General features: G+C 40.0%; 1 protein-coding gene across 1 annotated transcript in view; it reads left to right on the forward strand.

The window, feature by feature from the left end:
- Positions 1-236: 236 nt before the first annotated feature.
- Positions 237-20,758, forward strand: part of LOC125691923 (histone PARylation factor 1) — a 45,184-nt gene continuing 24,662 nt past the window's right edge. The window contains exon 1 of the mRNA XM_048941917.1: positions 237-257. The gene's annotated coding sequence lies outside the window, so the exon portion shown is untranslated. The remainder of the gene's footprint in view (positions 258-20,758) is intronic.

Raw genomic sequence — 20,758 nt, forward strand, 5'->3', positions numbered from 1 at the left:
CCATGATGGTGTGTGTTTCTGGAGAGGCGGTTGTATGGGAACTGCTGAGCCACAGCCTGAACCTCTGATTGATCACCTGAGGTGAGCACTGAGTCAGCCAGAGGAGCACAGGTAAAGGCAATTCAGCTGTGCTGCAGGAAGGGGGTGGAGCCTGGCTGCACCCCTCCTAGCCCTATTTAAGAGCTGGCTACCAGGGGGGAAGGATCTCTTCTGGAGATCTGCTCTGCTGGAGTTTTGTGAGTGAGCCCAGGATAGGGGTAAGCTTTCTGTTTATTCTCTTTTGTTATCGTAGTCTGCTTTGCCTCACTCTCTTGTTTATTTTGTGATTATTGCATCCTAATATTCTTTGATTATACAGCATGCAATAGCATGCAGCTTCAGGAGAAGATGATAAGTAAATTGATTTGTTAATGAAAAGAAATTTAAGATTAAGATGGAAAACGTTTTTCCTCTCTCAAAAAATCCGGAGTTGCTTTTACCATTGAAGTACACCAAATTCTAACTTGTATAATCACATTTTTCATGTTTTTAAAACATATTCAAAAGGAGAAAAGGTAGATTCCTGAAATGAATGTTATTTTCACTCCCAATCCCAAAGTAAATCAAGACAAAAAACAGAAAACTACAGTCTGAGAGTGTCTCTCAGAATGGCCTGTATCAGCAAGGTAATGCTGGTCCCTTTTTTTGGCTCTCTTCGGGTGACTGCAGCTATCAGGGTCTGCTGCAAGCACACTTCTCGTCTGGCACCTTCTTTTTGGTTAAGTATTATCTGCCTTCTTTCTGTATAAAAATCAATATTCTACCGAAGGAGATTTATCTTCCTGCTTTCTTCTCCCAGGGTAGCACTCCATTTTGATACGTTTCTTGTGTTTTGCTTTTCTTTTTTTAGATTCTGTTTTGCTTGCTCTAAAATTCCTTCCTTTTCAAAATAAGAGGATCCGAATAATTTCTATTTCAGTTTGCTATTTTGAGGCAGGATCGCTCATATCCTTCTGTATAATCCAATGTTAATTATGCAGATATGCAATTAACTACTGCTGGGTTGGTGCATGCTGACCTAATCAATAAATGGAAGTACTTCTGCACAACAGCATTGACAGACCAGATGCAGACAGCATTCCCAAGGTAGATGGGAAATAGAAGCATCCTCAGTCACACGCTGGTATTGAATATGCTATGTTCTTTTGTTTGCTCTCTTCAGAACCAGTTGCATATGGTACATCCCTACCTTAAATAACACATTTGGTTTTTCTTAGCTTCCCATCCCTGATGGACTAACACACTTGCACAGTTCTGCAACTGTACACTAACTATCCACTATTTGTATTGGTTTATCTTGCTCACTGAATAGCTTGCCAAGTGCAAAGGCCTCTCTAAAGAAGAGACTGCAGTTTGTTGATACTACATAAATGATGTGCACTTCATATGCACTGTTAAATGCTTTTTTTTTTCCTACAGAGGCTGATAACTACATTTTAAGTGAGTTCTTTTTCTGTACCCTTTAAACCAGAAAGTTTTGTATAAGTATGCAGTAAAATGACAGTGATCTGTTGCAGAAAAATACTGCCTTTTGGAACTACAGTTTCTACATATTATAACCCCTGTGTAATCTCTACTAAGCATAGAGCACATTCTTTAATATATATGCCACAAATTAGGTTAAAAGCTCCGAATCTCTGTTTGCATAGTCTGCATTAGAATACTAGTTACTTATTAGAATATATAATATACTTACCTTGGTGCTGTAACTCCTGTTGCAGACAGGAGCACTAGCCAACGTTATGTGATACAGCACCACTGAGAATGGTGCTCCTACTATACATCAGTTTCAGAAAAATTGGTCTAGAGAGAACCCATCACTTCTCAGTAGAGAATGAGGGACTGAAAACCTCTAGAGTACACGAGTGTTTTCAGAAGTAAAGAAAAAGTATTGGGGGTCTTCCTTCTAAAATTGATGCACAAGCTGAAATATCACCAAAGGCAGAGCTCATCACAGCACTGAAACTTGTCTCTCCCACTAATTAATAGTCACTTATCAGACAGAAGCTAATGATGCTGCTCAGGGTAGCCTGTGATACTTTAAAGAGGCAAATATTATGCCACCTCATGCAAATTGGCAATGTATATATGATTACAGATAGTGACACATGACACACTCCCCAAACTGCACAGTCCAAGTGATAGTACTGCCTCTGAAATTTGAGTCTGACTAGAGAAGGGCACTGCAAATGTAACGAAAGGCTCTGTGTTGGGCTGGTAGAGTTGGAGCCTTTCCCTAAAATTCACTTATCCCTTTTGGCTTGACACTGCGACCCATGTACCCTTCTTCATTTGTTCTAGCACTTCATGTAGTTCTTCATGGGACACTCAATGTTGTTTCTTCATGAGGCTGCTGCTGCAAACACACAGCAGAAGGGGCACCTCAGCAGCTCTGGCAAAGGTGAGCTTGCTTTTATACTGTACCTAATAAAGATTCTCCCAGAGGCCTGCCAGCAGTTAGGTAGAACTGTTCTGTTCTAAAGAAGGATGTGCAGAAGCTGGACACCTCAACATAAATTAATAGATTAACAGATTCAAAAGCACTGCCTGTTTAAGCCTTGTGCCCTTTTTCAGTTTCCTATTCTGTAATGATATGATTCTTGGGTTTATGTCTTGACCTTCAAGCTGCACTTCAAACAACAGATTAAAGAGATCAAAGAGAGCACATTCAATCTTGAAGAGGGTAGATTTAGGTTAGATACAAGGGAAAAATCTTTGACAGTGAGGCTGGTGAGGCTCTGGAGTAGTTTACCTAGTGTTGTGGTTGATGCCCTGTCCTTAGGCTGGATGAGGCCCTGGGCAGCCTGATGTCGCTGCTGTTCATTGCAGGGGAGCTGGTTTAGATGGCCTTCAGATGTCCCTTCCAACTCTAAGGAGTCTGTGATTCTATGATTCTATGATCTATTGTTGTGTTGTAAAAGAAATTTTTAAAAGATTTTTTTAAAAACCTTTGAAGATCGAGTAATGAAGGGTTAAGAGAACACAAATTCAACGCTTAATTACAACGCTTTCTTCTCACAATGACTTAAATTGTATTTGCAATTTGCAGAACAAACACAGGATATCCGGGAACAATCAACATTTTCTCAATGAAGGTGTTTGTCCTCAGCTTGCCTCGGGTATCTGCACAAAAGGCTTTAAGGCTCTGTCAATTAGCTGTATTGATCACAAGTGATTTCGTGAGTGGGTGACCTATTTGGAAAGAAATTTCACTGGGAATTCCCAGTCTGCAATTGAGGCTTCTTGCCTTTGCAATGACCTACCATCTAATGGATTATGAAAGGTCATTTTTACTAGAACAGAATCACTTAATCTTTTTTAAGTCTGGCCTAGTGCATTTTTCTCTTAAGAATTCACTATAGGACACAACATATTCTTGAATACTTTTGTGCTGTGTCCATGCCATTTGAGAGATTTAATTCAAATACAGAATCAGTAAGTCTTCCTTCACACTTCTTCCTTCCAAAGATATCATCAGAGCAGCTGCAAACAGTGAGAGAGATGCTGGTAGTGTTTCTGCCCACTTCAGCCTAGACCACACCACTTCATTAGAGTGCTGAGAATTTGCTGGCAACAGAGCAGCCAAAGCACACATTCTCAAGGGAGTGAAAGGAAAATGTTCCGCAAATGCCAAGCTGGAACTTGGCACCGTGGTCACTTGGAAAATGAATGGCACTATACATAATAAACAAGCAGAGAGAGGGAGCTTAAATTCTAAACACCCTCTAGAGAAAAGATAGAAAACAGTCCTGAGGAACAGTGAACAAAAGCCATCAGAAAAGTAAGACATTGATTTTTGTCATAAATGACTTATGATTATGGCTAAGAGGTTGGGAAGAGAATGGAAGATTCTGCAGTACAAAGCACTGCATTCTTTAATATATTGTGTGATATTTTATTTATGCTTACAAAACATAGTACAGTGTCACATTAGTTAGATCTCTTGGGCTCAAGGATTATATTTTACACATTAATCCACTTATCTGCTTGTTTCACCAACTCCTTATGTGACATTGATGTGCCTTCAATTGATACATGCTCCTTTTAATTTCATGTATATCTGTGTACAGAAAAATACGTTTTGGGATACCCAGGAATTTAGTAGAAATTTTCTTACTCAAATGACCATCTTTATTATGAAACAGATCAAACTGCAATTTTGTTTCTACATCTCTAATATTTTTATTATGCAACACACAAACATTGTGAAAATATGAAAATAAATGATTCTAGGCTACTATGTAGCTACCTGACAAAAGAACAGATTAAGCAAGGTAGCAGGGTCTCTGATTCAGCAGGTTAAGAACCCTCATTTTGCCTTCTGATGTCAACACAGTTTGAATGTCAAGAGAATCTGCCGTGACTTCTATGCTCTTTAATTTTACTTTGCATAGCACTCAGGTTGTTCACCAACCCGTTGTGCCTCCTCATGCCCTCAGTATCTTTCAAACTAGTCATTCTGGGTTTCTTGAACACTAAGGAAAACTTTCCAGATCTTACTCTGCATGGAAGTCAGCTTCAGACAAATTCAGTCATCATTTTAAAAAGTCTCTAGTCCACATCCAGTCCCATTTGCTTAAGACAAAACTGAAGATGAATAGAAAGCAGAGCAGCTCACTAAATATGTATCTTCAGTCTTAAATGCTAACACGTAACTACCACTGTGCAAAGACACAAAGTCTGCTCTCTTCTGTTTTGCAGACCTTTTGCAGCTTTCCTTTTTAGCACTTGCCTTTCTAATTTGGAAGCCCAAACTGCACCCACTAGCAGAGGAATCTGAGTCCAAGTTTGTCTCCTGCTTTTTCTTGCACTTACTTGACGCTTGAAAGAAAGCCAGTTGAGCAGTCAGGCCCAGATCCAGAGAAACACATAAACATGTGATTTATATATATGAATAGCACCATTGTAAAAGGTGTTGGCCCTTTCCCAGTATTTCCCATCAGTCTTTTCTCTGCTGTTGCTCCTTCGTTCCACGTTACTGCATGTTACCTCTCTGTTTATTCCAAGATTTGGAAATTCAGAGCGGGTTGCAGGCTGTTTATGTGCCCATCTCCAGAGCCCAGCTCTGTGGGACGCAGCACTCGTATACGACTGTGTTTGAAATAAGATGTCAGAGATTTCTCAGCACTGCTTCTCATCTCAGTCGACTGGCATGGATAGGAACAACAGTTAGCTAGCTTGCTTGTTCAGCTTGAAGTGCTAGGAAGATCTCCTTAGTAGTTACTTAATCAGGGAAATAACAGTACAAGTACTGAAGATTTGTTGTTAAAATACAGTTGGGGTTTTAAACACTAACTGCTCTAAAACACGTAAAATAATGTGGATTTTATGGTATGATGAGCCTATTAATTTTCATCCATCTATGAGTAGTGATGTGTACTTGGAGAAGAGACCAACATGTTTCTAACAGTCCCACAAGCAAAATAAACACTCAAGGGTAAGAGACTTACCATTTTAAAGAGACTTACCATTAACATAAATTCCCCTGGGAACAATTTCATACAGTCGAATTGTCTCAATTATCCTACTTCAAGCTTAGGAACTTCTGTTGGAGATTCTCACATATTGAGGCAGGCGTTTAAAAACACGGATGCAATATTTACTCTAGATGGCCAGACACAAATACTTTGCAGACACGTGTGACACGGTGCATCCTCACACAGAATGGCATGAGGCCTGTGGTCAGTGTTACAGAAACGCCGCTGCTGGTGAAGCGCTTTTCATCATTAACTTTCATGCATCCTGAGGGGCCTTAGCAGTGTGTCTGTCTCAAGGTGTTGGAAGCTTTGCAGTCAAAAAGCTGACAGACCCGCCCCCTCTAAGATAAAACATGCAAGAGCATCAGCCCGGCTCTCAGAAGAAGGCATAAGGTTTTTTCTAGGCACCTTTGCCTTACCTACAGGGTAAAGGACAAGGAGCTGATCTTAGTGTAAAGGTATATTCAGTGCTGTTGCCCTAGTAAAATGAATTCTTATTTGCTCAAAACCTGACAAAGTAAAAAAAAAAAATCCCAACAAAACAGATGAACAAAAACCAAATCCTTAATTCAATATCCTCAGGGTGTTTAAAAAACAGACTGCTTTTGTGTTAAAGCTCGTTCTAGATGAATCTTAAATCAGCCCATATTATAGAGTTGACAACTTACTAAATGTTTCCAGGCAACGCAAGAAAATAGCAAAAAGGAAACAATTTAGATATGCTAATGGAGAACAAACTGACACAAAATAAAACCAATTCTGGAATGGAGCTCCTCTCTTCTGGGCAACATTAACTCCTTTCATTTCATGGGTAACCAGAAGTACAGCATGTCACAAAACAAGGTGCAGTGCTTGTCAGAGAGCTTCTTGGTTGTGTTTCTTTCACTCTGGGCTTTCCTGTTTCTTTTCAACATTTGAGCAGACAGTTGCTTCCAATTTCAGTCAATCCATAATCGCCACCACCGAGTCTTCAGAGATTCTGTGAAAGGCCTGCCTCTGCTACACACACTTCTGCCACCTACACAGGGCTTAGGTGTTTCCCCAATACTGCTCCTGTGTGGTCTACATACTGGGGGTAGAGTCCAGCTTTTGATCCTTAGATGTGTATTTCTTACTGCTCTAGTAAAATAGAGGTGCTGAAATTGTAGTTCATGCCAATCAGGAGCAGTTCTGACTGTAGCAAACTCCTCTTGGGCCACCGACTGTAAGAGCACTCTCCAGTTGTTTTTTTTCTGGTTGTCAGCAAGTTCTGTTATCAGTTCTAATCCACCATCACAAAGAGCTCTTCCTCTCCACACCCCAGTAGTACACTCACCGTCTGCACTTCACAGCTGTTCTCCCTTGGATACACGCAGAACACAGAAGCCAGTGGCCCAGATGCCCACGGTTAACAGGTTTGAGGGCTTTAGAGATGGCAGGGTTTTGGGTGAGGAATGTCTTATCATTCAGCTATTTGGAAAACACTCTTACCATGAAATAAGTTAAAGAAAGATGCAAATAAAAGCATCCTTCTACCTACACCGGGTTTAAATCACAAAGGTTTCTTTCTTTCATGGTACAGTGAACAGGGGTAGATTTTTCCCGAGAAGAGGTTGCCTCTTTCAGTGACACACATCTGAGCTGATTATCACCGCAGAATGTCTTATCCTGCTGGGGAATTATAACCTCTGTAAGCCACCTCCTGTTTAAAATCCTGCTGGGGGTCCATAAAACGTATTTTGTTTCCTCCTAATCCAGTATGTCAAATGCCCGTTTCCACTTTGCTAAAATAAGCTCTGTTTTGTTCCTGTAGAGATGAAAAATATCTCTTTGCTAGATGAGGTACCAGGCTCCGTGCCTGACTGGCTAATGAACAACAACTTTTGTCAACAAGAGGTAAATATTTTCTCTTGCCCCTACTGATAAATTACTGCATGTTTCAGTCGCAAGCATGTCTCTGATGAACTACAGAGTCCATAATGCATACCTGTAAATTTGTTTCAAATTTCTCTTATATTACTTATTGCTAGCAATCATGCTAACCACGTCACCGCTTTGGGCTGGCAGTTGGTTTGGGATGATTAATCCTCATCTCCCTACTTGAAACCATCCTGTGAAGTAACAGACATGCTGACCTGGGATACAAGAAGGCATTTTTCAGGATTCGCTTCCCAAACCACTATGCTCTTGCTCAGCTTAATGTATGTTGAAAATGAGTTAAGCTAAATATGAGAAAGTCCTGCTAACCATGGAATAAAAATATCCACGTGTGGTGTTGCTCAGGAATAGCTGTTCTTGAATGATGTCATATAAGCAAGCCTGCAAGATATTTTTAAGCTTTCTTTACAATCACGACTGGTAAGATCTTGGGATATTTTCTGTTAATTAAAACGAAAATTCTGTGGTAGAGAACTGCTTCAGAAAAATTGTTCAGGAAGATCGTATTTGTATCTCTTAGCTTTGCCCTACTCTTCTGGTAGAAGATCTCCACTGCAAGGCAGCTAGAAACCCAGAACAGTTTTCCACATTTCTAAGAGCATAGGAAACCACACAGTGTTAGTGGCAGCACAGGAAGCATCAAGTCAGCACACAGTAGGAACAAGTTGTTGATGTGAGCTTGGTGACTCAGGCACCACGGCAGGATTTCCTTCCCTCTAGAAATTCTTTAATTGGTGTGGATGATGAGGTGTCTGTTCCCCCCCAGTTTGACTCAGCGCAACCCTTATGGAAAGATACAAATGTTTTGAGAATCAGATGATGGAAAATCTTTGTTACGGAGTACAAAAGACCGAATCTGAGGCTGATATGTGTAGGCAATTTCAGTGGCACTGTGGCCAAGATCATAGCAGTCTGTGCATCAGATGCTCCACTGCAAACTAAAAGCATCGGAGTCATTTCACTGGTTTGATGCACAGAAGCACTCAGGACATCTGCTTGAGGGTTTATGTTCCACTTCTAAAACACTGATAACCTTTTTCTTAGGAAGATATTGGTTCTCCAGCCTTCTTCCTCTTCTCTGGCCCTTCTGAAAATGTTTGTCCAAGCAAAGGAATTAGATTGCTACACTCAGGAATGAGCATTGAGCTTATGTTTTGCCCAGGAGTCAGGAGCGTTTTGAGGGCAGGCCGGGTGCTGCCATTCTCTCAGGTTCGAAAGAGACAAGAATTCACACACATGCTTTATTAGGCCACTCAACAGATACTACAAATCATCTCCCTGAGCTGATCACAGGTGCTCATATTAAAGCCACTTTGAACCTTATTGCACTAAAATATGGAAATTATGTTGTCAAATGAGATCTTGCACTGAAATTTGATGATGAAAAATGTGGGGAGAATGTTTTGCAAGACATACTTACAGATTGATTCTAAGCTCAGCAGAAGGTTTTGATTGGATGTCAGGGGGAAGTTCTTCACAGAGAGATTGGTGAGGTGCTGGAAAAGGCTGCCCAGAGAGGCTGTGGATGCTCCATCCATGGAGGTGTTCAAGGCCAGGTTGGATGGGGCCTCCTCAGTTTGGGTTGGATAATGTCCTCCTCAGCCTCCATTAGAATTAATGATGGCTCAAACAATATTTTCGCTCAGAAATTTCCTTCTACTGCTGCTTCTTGACAATTATGGCAACGTCACAGCTCTGCCCAGCCCATGTTGTCAGGGGAAGTGATTTGCAACAGAAACAGAAAGGCACCAATTCCATGGGGGCATCTTACTGATCTGCACAGCACTTCTTTCATTAACTGCATATCTGGGATTCGCAGACTTTAACATTCCCACCAGCACTCCATCATCCCTAAAGCTTGGAGTGGACAGCAAATGTCAACCAAGCCTCCCCAAAACTCTGACTTTGTTTCCCTTTCTGTGGGATGTGGATTCAGGAGTAAAACTTTAATTAATCCTAGATTGATTCTGTTAGCAAAATATTAGGTTTTTTGGACTACATGGGTGAGAAAACTTTGCGGAATTAATGGAAGCACTCAACCTCTTCCAATTATAAACTGCATTAAACTTGTATGAGAGAAATCATACAAAAAATGCTTCGCTTTGAGTGTATTCTCAAAACTAACTCGGTTTGGTCAGTTGAATGGATCAGGCAAAAAAAGAACTTAACCTAGCAAAGTAAAACCACACGTGCAAGGGTGAAATCCCACATCGATCTCCAAGAAGAACAAAAATAAAGACAAAAGCTTAGTATTGGCTTTAATAAAGAACATGCTGCTGTTCCATTAAAAAAAATGCTAAAGGAAAAGGGTTGTTCTAAGGTACTACTTCCAAGCATACATATGTGTCCTTTGCTCAGTTTATTTATCTGCCTTTGATACGTCAGCTGATGCTGATTTTTATGCATACTACTCCATTTATTTATGCAGTCCAAACCCAGATCTATGTCCCTGCTGTGCTGTACAAACACATACAGGATAAAATATTAACTGTGTTCCAGAAGACAAAGAACTAAAGGGCTAAAAAGGCGAGGCAAGACAACTGGAAGGAGACTCTGCACACTCATTTCACATGTGGAGGATGGAGGCACAAGTCTGATCTTTGCTGGTACACTACAGGGATGTTTTGTTACTGACATACACAGGCACAGGGTTGCATTTTACACAAGGTAACCAAAGGGAAATGGAACATCCACTGCAGAAGGGAGGACAACCACAACCTGCCGCACACTATTCGCAGATGCTGCCACTCTTTGTTTATCAGGACAATAATTTCTATAACATAAACAGACAAGCTCTATTACAGCACATAATGTAATGGATGATTTACAATAGTGTTTACAGTCTCTCATGTACAGTATACATTACACTTACATTAATAGAAAACATCAAAGCCAGTAGTTTTGATGCCTGCAAAGTATTTAATAGAAACAAAAACAACCAACGGTAATTCTGTTTGAATATATACCAAGCGATTTCTCAGTGTCAACACCTGCTGGATCAAAGAAAAATTTGCTGTTGCTGATTTGTGATGCTGTGAGGTTGGTGGGTGGGCAGCCACCCCTCCAGATCTGTGATTTCATCATTTGACAAACAGCAATGGTAAAGGAGAACATGGGCTCAGCTCATCTGAGCTCCATCCTCAAATCTGATACTTAAAGAAGTGGGTTTAGAGTCAAGGGATGGCCTGCCTCACCAGCAGCCACTGCCATGCTGGGCAAACCCTGTCACAGGTTTCTCCATCAGCAGCAAACACAAGCAACAACAGAACTCCTTATTCTAAATGTGCCAAAACTTGTCTGCTCATTTTCAAAATGAACACGGGCAAAACCAATTTTTCAAAGTCAGTATCACCCGATGTCCTCCCCACCAGAAACACCTACTTTTGTGTAATTCTTTCAGATCCACAAACAAGAGGTAACATATTTGTGTGGCAAATAACAGTAGTTATTTCTGCAGTGAATGGATTTTATGCATTTTGAGCTAAGCTAAATTTATATCTTTTAAAGGAGAACACCAGAAAAGCTAGGCTAACTTTTCTTGTGTGAGGTGATTCACAAAACGACCTGGCTACAACACCCATTACACTACGTCCTGCAACTCTGAATCAAGGCCTTTCCTGACATTTTGTCTTTATTTCTCTCTGTCATTCCTGCTAATTGTTTTCTGGAAAAGCATTAATTTATTGTTAGCATTGGGGTATATGTTGCAGTAATTATTTTAAGGGATGTACTGAAGCTTCAGATAGTATTTTGTAAGTACTTATCTAGGCTTATCTTCCTAGTTACATTTCTAAAAAGAAGTAAAAAAAAAAAAACAAAAACCACCTCAAAAGGAAAAGGGGAAGTCAGTGCAAATTATTTAAAGATCTTAGACTGCAGCATGCAGTCTTGCTAGCTGTATGGGAAATGGGAACTGCTGAGTCAGGCCTGAACCTCTGATTGATCACCTGAGGCGAGCCATGAGTCAGCCAGAGGAGCTCAGCTGAAGGCAATTCACCTGTGCTACTGGAAGCTCCTAGACCTATTTAAGAGCTGGCTACCAGGTGGGAAGGATCTCTTTGGGTGATCTGCTTTGCTGGTATTCTGTGGGTGAGCTGAGGATGGGGTAAGTCTGCTATTTATTGTTGTTTGTTTTGCCTAACTCTCTTGTTTATTTTGTGATCATAGCATCCTAATCTTTGATTATATATTGGCTATATTGTTTTCTTTCATTAATATTCTATCTTTTATTTATCTGTCTCAATGAAGATGTTGCTTAAGACGAAAAGATCTTTGCTTCCTTACTGCAAACTTGACTGTATTAGGAACAACTTGAATTCAACTCTGTTGCAGTATGTGTAACTCCACTGAGGACAAACAAATCACGCCACTTAGCAATGCTTTGATTCTTTATCTACTTGGCAGATTTTTTGTGTAGTTTATATATGAAACATATATGAAAGAAAATTGTTGGCTTGCATTATTCCCTGCAGAAAACGTCTCTGTATGATTTGCCTTTGATGTGCTTAAGCTCTGTGTTATAGTGGGCTTCATGCCTTGCACGTAGTCTCTCCAGCAGCAACTGCATCTGCAGGTACAGGCTAACATTGCTAGATGATCAGCTGCTACGGTGTGGATGCAAGCATCCTGCTAAGCGATTCTGACACTTCCAAAGCTACCTGAATGCACAAACACACAGCTTGCATATCATAGCTCTATCAGAATAAAGTACCGAATACTGAACTGGAATTCAGAAAACCTGAGCTCTATAACTAGACCAGCAAATATCTTAAACTGCTCTGCATTTTGGAACTGTCATTGATGAAACAGACAGAAATGATTTATCAGTAAAAAGAGTCATTCAAAGGCAGACACAGTAGCACTACTACCATAGGTAGCACTGAGATATGTTCATCAGACAACCTGCCAGCTCTTAGCTCCCCCAAATGGAGTTGGCCTGAGCTGCTCTGTGGGAAGTCAGAAGCAGAATGAGAGAACCTGGCTCTGAGCAGCATGCTCAGCATTAGCTGGCCAGGTTGGTTAGTAGGAGTCCTTCCATAATCCTGTTGAACGTCCTTCTACCTGTTGCTGTGGGTATACACAGATGACAGGGCACACAGTTACACGCATGTGAATACCTGCCTGGAGTATTTACAGGACAGTATTTGCTGCTACAGGTAACAGCCTCTTATTTTTTTCCCCTGCTTGCATAGTGGTCACTACCTCTGATGGCTGAAGATTCTCACCAACTGATTTTCAACCAGCCTGCCAATGAACCTTGTTCTTACCTGAAGCAGCATTTGCAAAGACTAGAATCTAATTAAATTGTGTTTTCAAGTATAGGATTTTATTTTGTGTTGGATTTGCTCTTCAAAAATCACCCTGGAGTTCAGGACAAGGATATGGAAGTCAAGGCCAAAAGAAAAAATTCTGAGAAGTTAGGAGCTCGTAAAACAGAAGCACAGAAAGACTGAACTGGCTTTTTAAAAATTATTTGCTTACCAGAAGTCATGTCAAAATACAAGTAAATGGCTCAGTGACACAAGATTTATATGTGTATTTCAGTGCCTCATGTACTAGATTTTTTCCCTAGGCACACAGTATCAAGAGCCAAACAGGTGTTATCATGTCACCTGGATAACAGCCTCAGAACACAGATTCTACCCAAAGACAGCAAAAGCTCATCCCAATTTCACATGTCCACACAAATGTGTACTTATAAATGGAGTGGGAAAAGACTGAAAAAAGATCAATACATCAAATATGAGCTTTTATGAAGTTCAGACAGTACAAAAACATTAACAGTAGGCACTTCTGCTTCAACCACAGGAAAAAAGTTATTTTCCTCTATATCCAAGTTTTATAGTTTTAACCAAGCCAGTAAAAGCTATTTATATATATATATATATATATATATATATATAATATATATATTTTTAATATATATATATATATAAGAATTACATAAAAAATAAGTGTTATTTAAGGACTATTTGTACAGTTCTAACATTTCTGTGCCTGCAGTCCAGTACTGTAGCACTTGCCAATGCCAGGAACTGGTGTTTAGTAAGGAACAAAACATTCTTTATAAAGAAATCAGTGGTAAAAACAGATGGACTTCTTCTGAAAAAGATTTTGGTATGTGTCCTATTAAAATCCTACGCCCCACCATTTACAGTTGCTGTGAGTCATAGATGGGAACTGGGCAAGGCAGACCTCACAGAGTGAAAAATGACTCACCAGAATCTGCTCAGCCTGAATTCCCTAGTCCTTGTAGTAAGAAACAACAGTTAGGGAGATGCAGAAGTGATCAACTGAAGAAACAAGGAAAGAAAATACAGATAGAAGGTGAAGTTCACTGAAAAAAAAATAAATAATAATAATAAAATAAAATTGCAGTTACTTGATGGTCTTAGTTTTCACTAACTGAGAACAGATTGGTACATGGCCACTATTTGTGAATAGCAATGTTTCTGCTGTATGACTCAAAAATGCCTTACTGTGCTTCAATCACAGATGTCCAAGGCTGGTCTCATGCTTCTATCCCCAACTCAACAGCCATTACATGAAAAAGCTAACTCGTCTTGGAAGAATCAAGTATCTCTCCAGAGATGCACTCGGAACAAGAGCCCTTCAAAGCAGCTGTCAAAGCACTCAGACCAAATGAAGGCACCCACATGTGGCCTTGACAGAACCACAGAACAGGACTGACAATGCATCAGTAAGTGAAGGACCCCCATCATACCCTATTCTGGTAGACTGATGTCTGTAAAAGGGATACTCCAAATCAAGAGCTCCTTTTCAGGTCACCACTGCTGGGTGGGGAGACTGCTGGAGGGCCTTGTGGGCGCTTAGCTAGGAGCTGCCCTGAGCAGACTCAAGCTGGCTCCAACATGCCACTGCTGTGAGTCACTTACCATAGCAGAAACAAAAGTTTCACTCCTTCCCAGGATATCAAAGTGGAGTAAGCACAACGATCCCTATCCCAGGTGGATTTAACTAGTCATCAGGAATACAAGGTGTGTGCCTTTCACTACTGATGCAAATAACTGTTTTTCACGTTTTGCGTAAGGTTTCCATCCTATTCTATATGCATAAAGATGTAGAGATTTGATTTAATCAATTTAATGTGAAATAGCACAGGGTAAATGAATATCTCATAATGGTGGAGCTTTCCTTAATAATGATGATAATAATAATAATGTACTCTAATATTGGTGCAATCTCACTTACGTCATACTCTACCCTTCACTTGTACTCCCATACCCTTCCCTTGTACTCCCAACATTATTTCTTTCCAGGGACTTTACCAATTCCTTTGCAACTCCCTATTAGGAATGTTCTGACAGTAGCTAGAACTGGAAATAATTCTTCCATTGTATAAAAGGGAATCAAAGCTACGCTGTCACTCAGCTTACTGGCGAAATATGAGCGAGAGGTTTACAGGGACCCATGGAATCATGTTCTGCAGTGATCCCTGCCATCTTGAGAAATAATATACACATTTCAAGCTGCCACTCAGCCCTCGCTGAACCCAGTGCTGACCTTTAAGCACACTTGTTTCTTTAATATATACTAAATATATTTATTTGGACTGATTTGCTGCTTTGTTGTTGCCTGCTTTTCTGAGAAGTCCACAATTATTTATACATTGCTTGCAGGGTTGATTGGCAGCTTATTACATTACCAGTGGTTTAACAGCATCCTAGCTGTTTAAAAAGGGGGAAGTGAGCAAACAGAGTGCTTCTGCAGGAGAACTGCCTGCCCTGGCTGAAATTGTAGGTGGACTTCTGCTGAATCTCCATACTTCTCTGGAGGTGTTCATACAGGCTGTGCTTGAGGAACAGTGGTTTGAAATGAAAATGTTTCTTACTTGCTGTGTTAGTTCATCCAGCATCTCTCTTCTTGTTCAGAGGTCATTTACAGTACTTCCTTTCAAGTCACAATTAAGGATGGTTACTATATTTCGGCTAAAATTTGAGTTGAAACTGAGACAACTATGAAACTACGTATGTAATAACAATAATAATTTATCCCCAGAAATACAAGTGGCTTTGCAATCCAAGTGTATATATCACCATTAAAATGTGCAAAGATGACACTGGGATTAAGATATATTTTCTATCAACTCATTGCCACACACTACAAGCTCTTAACGGCTGTTAAACATGCAATATTTTCCAGGAGATGGTCTGAAATATTATGGCTTTGGTGTTACATCTAATAAGTAACACACCAGGAATTTACAGTGGACTGTTGTCACTACCAGTTATTTCTTACTGACCATAACAACCAGCACCTCTTTTGCTAGGCAGAGTGCCATGCAAACTTCCACAAGAAGCTCTCCAAGAGTTAACACCAAGGCAACAACTCACAAACCATCAAGCCAAAACCAGACCTGATTTACCAATTCACATGGATTAAACCCAAGAAAAACAGCTGCCAGAAAAGCAGTGGCATTTGGAAAATAGCACTTCTTGAACTGATTTGGTACTGTGCAGGCACTCAGAGAAGGACCTCTCTTTGCACTAGTATTTTCCTGATGATTTTCTTATTTTCTCAGGCTTCTGGAACTAATGGGTAAATCACAGCCATTTTGTATTGCTGCCATACAAGAAATCTCAGCGAGTTCCGTGCTTCTGTTGCTCTCTCATGTATTTCCCAAATACTTTATACTTCATGTTTAACTTCTTGCACATCACCAGCGAAGTTTTACTTTTCTGACTGGTGAAATTGAAAAGAATTATGAAGGCTGTAAATTTTGAAGTACATGAATCCATATTACTTTCCTTTTCTTAGATGAGTTGCTATTAAATATTTTAATTACGTCCAACGTTTTTATTTTACATCCCAGAAAACAAAATTGAATGAGGAAGATGGATGTAGTGGTAACGGTTAGAGATGATGCATCAGTTCTATCAGTGTGGGGAAAAAGCTGCTGTTCTGTCAGCTGCCTTTATGAAGAGATGATGTTAATGTTACAGTGAAAAGAATGAATTTAGGAACATTGGACACTGAACACATCAGCATATTTTTTTCCTAAGCTATTATACAGCACATAAAGTGATTTTATTTGGCAGCTGCTCAAACCAATTGAATGTTTTAAGACTGATTATGTTCTCATTTGCACTAATTTGCTCTATTTATAGCAACGAATCCACTTGTGTTTACACCAACGAGAGAAATATGAAGTCGTTTTTCCCTTGGTATGAGTTGCTTGATTTGATTTTGAAAGATAGTGTGGGTTGTCTTGTTGCTTTTATTGACTCACTGCTATCAACATCATTTTATCATAATGATATCAATGATATTATTGCAAAGGAAAATGGTAATGGAAAAATTAGTGAGTTATTTAAAACTTCTTGTAGGATACCCACTGCACCTAAACCTGTGGATTTTATTTTGATAGCAGCATTTCTCTTTAAATAATCAAAGCTGTGAGCGAGAGATAAAGCCATTGCCAGTAACTGTTTGCAACGACTATTAGAAGTTGTGGAAAGTAGTTGTGTGCACTCTTATTAGCCCTTTTTTTTCTACTCTTCACTACAGAAAAAGGCCTGTTAAGCAAATCTGCTGTTGTGAGAATGATATAGCATGACACCTCTCCTATGAGGGCAGACTGAGAGAGCTGGGGCTGTTCAGCCTGGAGGAGAGAAGGCTGAGAGGTGACCTCAGAGCAACCTGTCAGTATCCAAAGGGGAGCTACAGGGAAGAAGGGGACAGACTCTTTAGCTGGGTCTGTGGGGACAGAATAAGGGGGAATGGCTTCAAGCTCAAAGAGGGTAGATTTAGGTTGGATATAAGGGAAAAATCTGACAGTGAGGAACAACAGGTTGCCCAGTGATGTGCTTGATGCCCTGTCCCTGGAGACTTTGAAGGCGAGGCTGGATAAAGCCCTGGGCAGCCTGATGTAGCTGTGCTGTCCCTGTGCATCACAGGGGAGTTGGAATACATGGACTTCAGAGGTCCCTTCCAACTCCAAGGATTCTATGGCTCTGTGGAAAGTCGCTCTTCATTTTCAGTTCTTCCAAAAACTGCATTTGTTTGAATAGCCAGCAACTGGAGCTAGTGACTGAAAGATGAATTTTGGGATTGAAAAACAAAATCTTTCTGTGCGCCTTCCAAGGTCAAATTTTAACTCCAGTTAAGATATGGAGTAAATGAACTGAAGTAAAAATACAAATTTAAGTTAAGAACTTATCTCCAGGAATCTTCATATCAGGAAGCAGGTCTGCATTCAAATAATGTTTAACTGGACTGGGGATTAGCAAACAAAAGAATTGAGATGATCCCACACAAATGAATGTTAACAAAGCCAAAACCTCCGCTATAATGAGCTATTGAATCTTATTATGCCTCTCAAAATTAGAGAGATTCTTGATTTGTCATTATTTCTTTACATCTGCAATGATGATACAGGAAGCTTTTAGCTATACCTGTGAAATTACATGTACCAGACCTGCCAAGTTGGTAGTTGAGAAGAAAAATTAACACCTCAGCCTGAAGTGTTCACTCCATTTTTCTGTAGAGAAACAAGTGAGTCTAAGGAGTGCTGCCACTTCCTTACTGCAGCTTGGAAATAAGTGTAGATATAAAATGTTCCAAAGCATTTCCTGAAACAAAAATAATTTTCAAGTTTTCAAGTACTTTAAATTTTACAGACTTTCCTTCTTTCTCCTGGAAGAAGCTCACCGATACTTGATGAGCTCACAACCCAGTTATGAGAGAGAAGAAAGGATGTGTCCATTCATTTGTTCTTACATGCAGATTTGATCAGTCTTTCTCCTTTCTTCCCTTTTACTCTTTCTTTGCTGACAGGCAAAAATGAAGTTGTTGTCACTCCTGAGCAGCCTTTTCATTGCCACTCATATTGACCTGAAGTTCATATCCTCTGAAGTCCAAGCAGTTGAGATGCTCACCAGTGGGTTTTGTTAAAAAAAGAAAGGCAAAATGGTTTCTCTCTGATGGATATATCAGTTCAGCATCAAGGAGTGGAGGTGAGGAGTCTTAGAGAGGAAAGAACATGAAGTTGGGAATTGTTTTGTTATGTAACAGATTGCCACTGGGGAAAGGAGGAAAGGGACAACTGTGCTGAATTCCCTTCATGAAAAGAGAGGTGCATTAGGTATATGTTACCCTTTTAATCGTAAAATTAATGAAATCAGTCAAGGACTTTTTAGCAGTTAATTGCTAGAAGTGCTAGTTCACAGAATGTGGGTGCTGCCACTGGTGGGCTAAACACCTTAACTAGCCTCATAAAAAGACTATGGGTGGATCCCAGTCCTGTTGTTCCAAACTGATTGTGATGAGACACAAAATGTGACACCAGTCTTAATCACTATTACATTTATGCCAGTAATACACACTGTGAAGCCTGGTGGAGAACATGGCTCATAGAACAGCCAAAGGCTTAAAGACCAAGTTACAGTCATCTTTTCCATGTACGCAGAACAAGAGAGCTCCAACCAGGGAAAGCTGTTATGCACCATTTGAGATTCTCCTGAAATAGCACTGGAAAAGCTCCAGGGAAGTCTGCAGAAATTACACAAGGGATTCATCAGTTTGACAAGCCTCATCTCTGCAAGGTTTAACATGGCAAACACAAAGACAGCAACAAAAGTAAAAATCTATTTTCAAACAGGACTGTAGTAAGGAAAATATTCCCAGTCTCTTTAAAAAAAATAATAATAAAAAAAGAAATCACATTATGGATACTTATAGTTGTCTTCTGATGCCAAGGCATTCACACTGACTTAGTCAAGGTTTTCTTCACAGTCACTTTAATTAAAGACTAATGCTCTCATGTTGTATCTAAACAAAGCAAATGTTATAGCCTGGAGCCATAGCAGTGACCTTAGGTGTGCTGCCAAATCCATGCAGCCCATTTGGGTTCCACAGCAAACTGAAGTAGAGAGGAGAAACAGTGCAAAAAGAAGTCGCAATCCAGTGTGGAGCTGGGCAGGCACAGCATTCCTGTGCAGGCCTTGGAACTAGGAAGTGCTTCTCTCAAGAGCACTATTAAAACTGCTGCTTCTAATAACAGAAAATGAGGATATGAACTGGCAAGACCCAAATTATTTTCCTACACCGTATTCCTGAAGCCTTTGCTGTGCTACATATCTGTAAAGTGCAGCTACTGTGTGGGAAAGATACAACCTTCCACTGCATTTGGGCAAGTCATTCCAAATTTACCACTTTTTGCAACAACAACATTTGATCAGATGACTCAACACATCCAGGAAAACTGAAAAGCAAAGGAGAATTAAAAGGAACTGATGTAACTTTAGGCTATATCAGTTCAAGTCCCATATTCTTTCTATACTTAAGCAAAACTCCAGTTCAACTGCAGCAATGAATACAAGCTCAGGACTTCGTTGTAAATGTTGTGAGACACACTGAAACCTTCTGAAGAACTCCCAGGTATACAGTAAGCCTTTAACTTAAATGATCTGTCAGTTATTGTGGTATTCCAGAGAGAAAGAAGCAGGGGAAAAAAAATAATCAACTCTCTGAGGCTTCTTCCCTAGGGTGCAGTTATATGGCTTTTATTATCCACATGGTAACTCGTATCTGCTGTTGTTAAGTTTGGTGCATCACGAAGCAAGCTGTTAATGGAAATGGTTTCTTACAGTTTTCTATTTTGGAAGGGAAAGAGGGATGTCACGAAGACACGGAAATTTATCAAAGCTCGCTACAGATAACTGAAGTGTTGCTTATATGTGTCCACCTTTTGCAACTTCCCAATACAAAGGTCAGTTACAATGTTGCAGGTTATGCTCACTTCGTCTATGAAATAGACTGGACAGCTGCATTTGCAAATACAACCCAGCCTCTTCAGTCACTAGCACTGTACAATTACACTTCCTCACACAGACTGATATTTTGTGGTGATATTTCTTTCTGCTTTCAAAGATTAATCAGAAATCTACGGAAAATATAGAAACTCTCAAGACAAAAAGGACATCTGCCTACTTACTACTACTGCTCTTAAAGTGCTTAAAACTCCAGTTTCTTTTCCTGAGGGCACGCATGAGCTACATGGACCAAGGGCTGCAATAATTCACCTTTACAGATGAGAATGACTTGCGAATGTCCAAGAACTGTTTCAAATAATCCTTATGTGACTTCAACAAAACAGCCCAAGTAGGACAAACTGATGGCACTGAGATCAATGGGATCAATAACTGCAGACAGATTAAAATGCAGTCTTTTAACTACCCACTGGAAAAAGTCACTGGGAGATGGAAGCAACCTCCCAGTTTGTTGAAGAATCACCAAAAAGACCTACCGTACAAAAAACCCACCATCAATTGGATCAATTAGCTTGTCCTTTACTGAGCACCCTG

The sequence above is a fragment of the Lagopus muta genome, chromosome 4 (genome assembly GCF_023343835.1).
Source record: "Lagopus muta isolate bLagMut1 chromosome 4, bLagMut1 primary, whole genome shotgun sequence".
Taxonomy (NCBI): Eukaryota; Metazoa; Chordata; class Aves; order Galliformes; family Phasianidae; genus Lagopus; species Lagopus muta.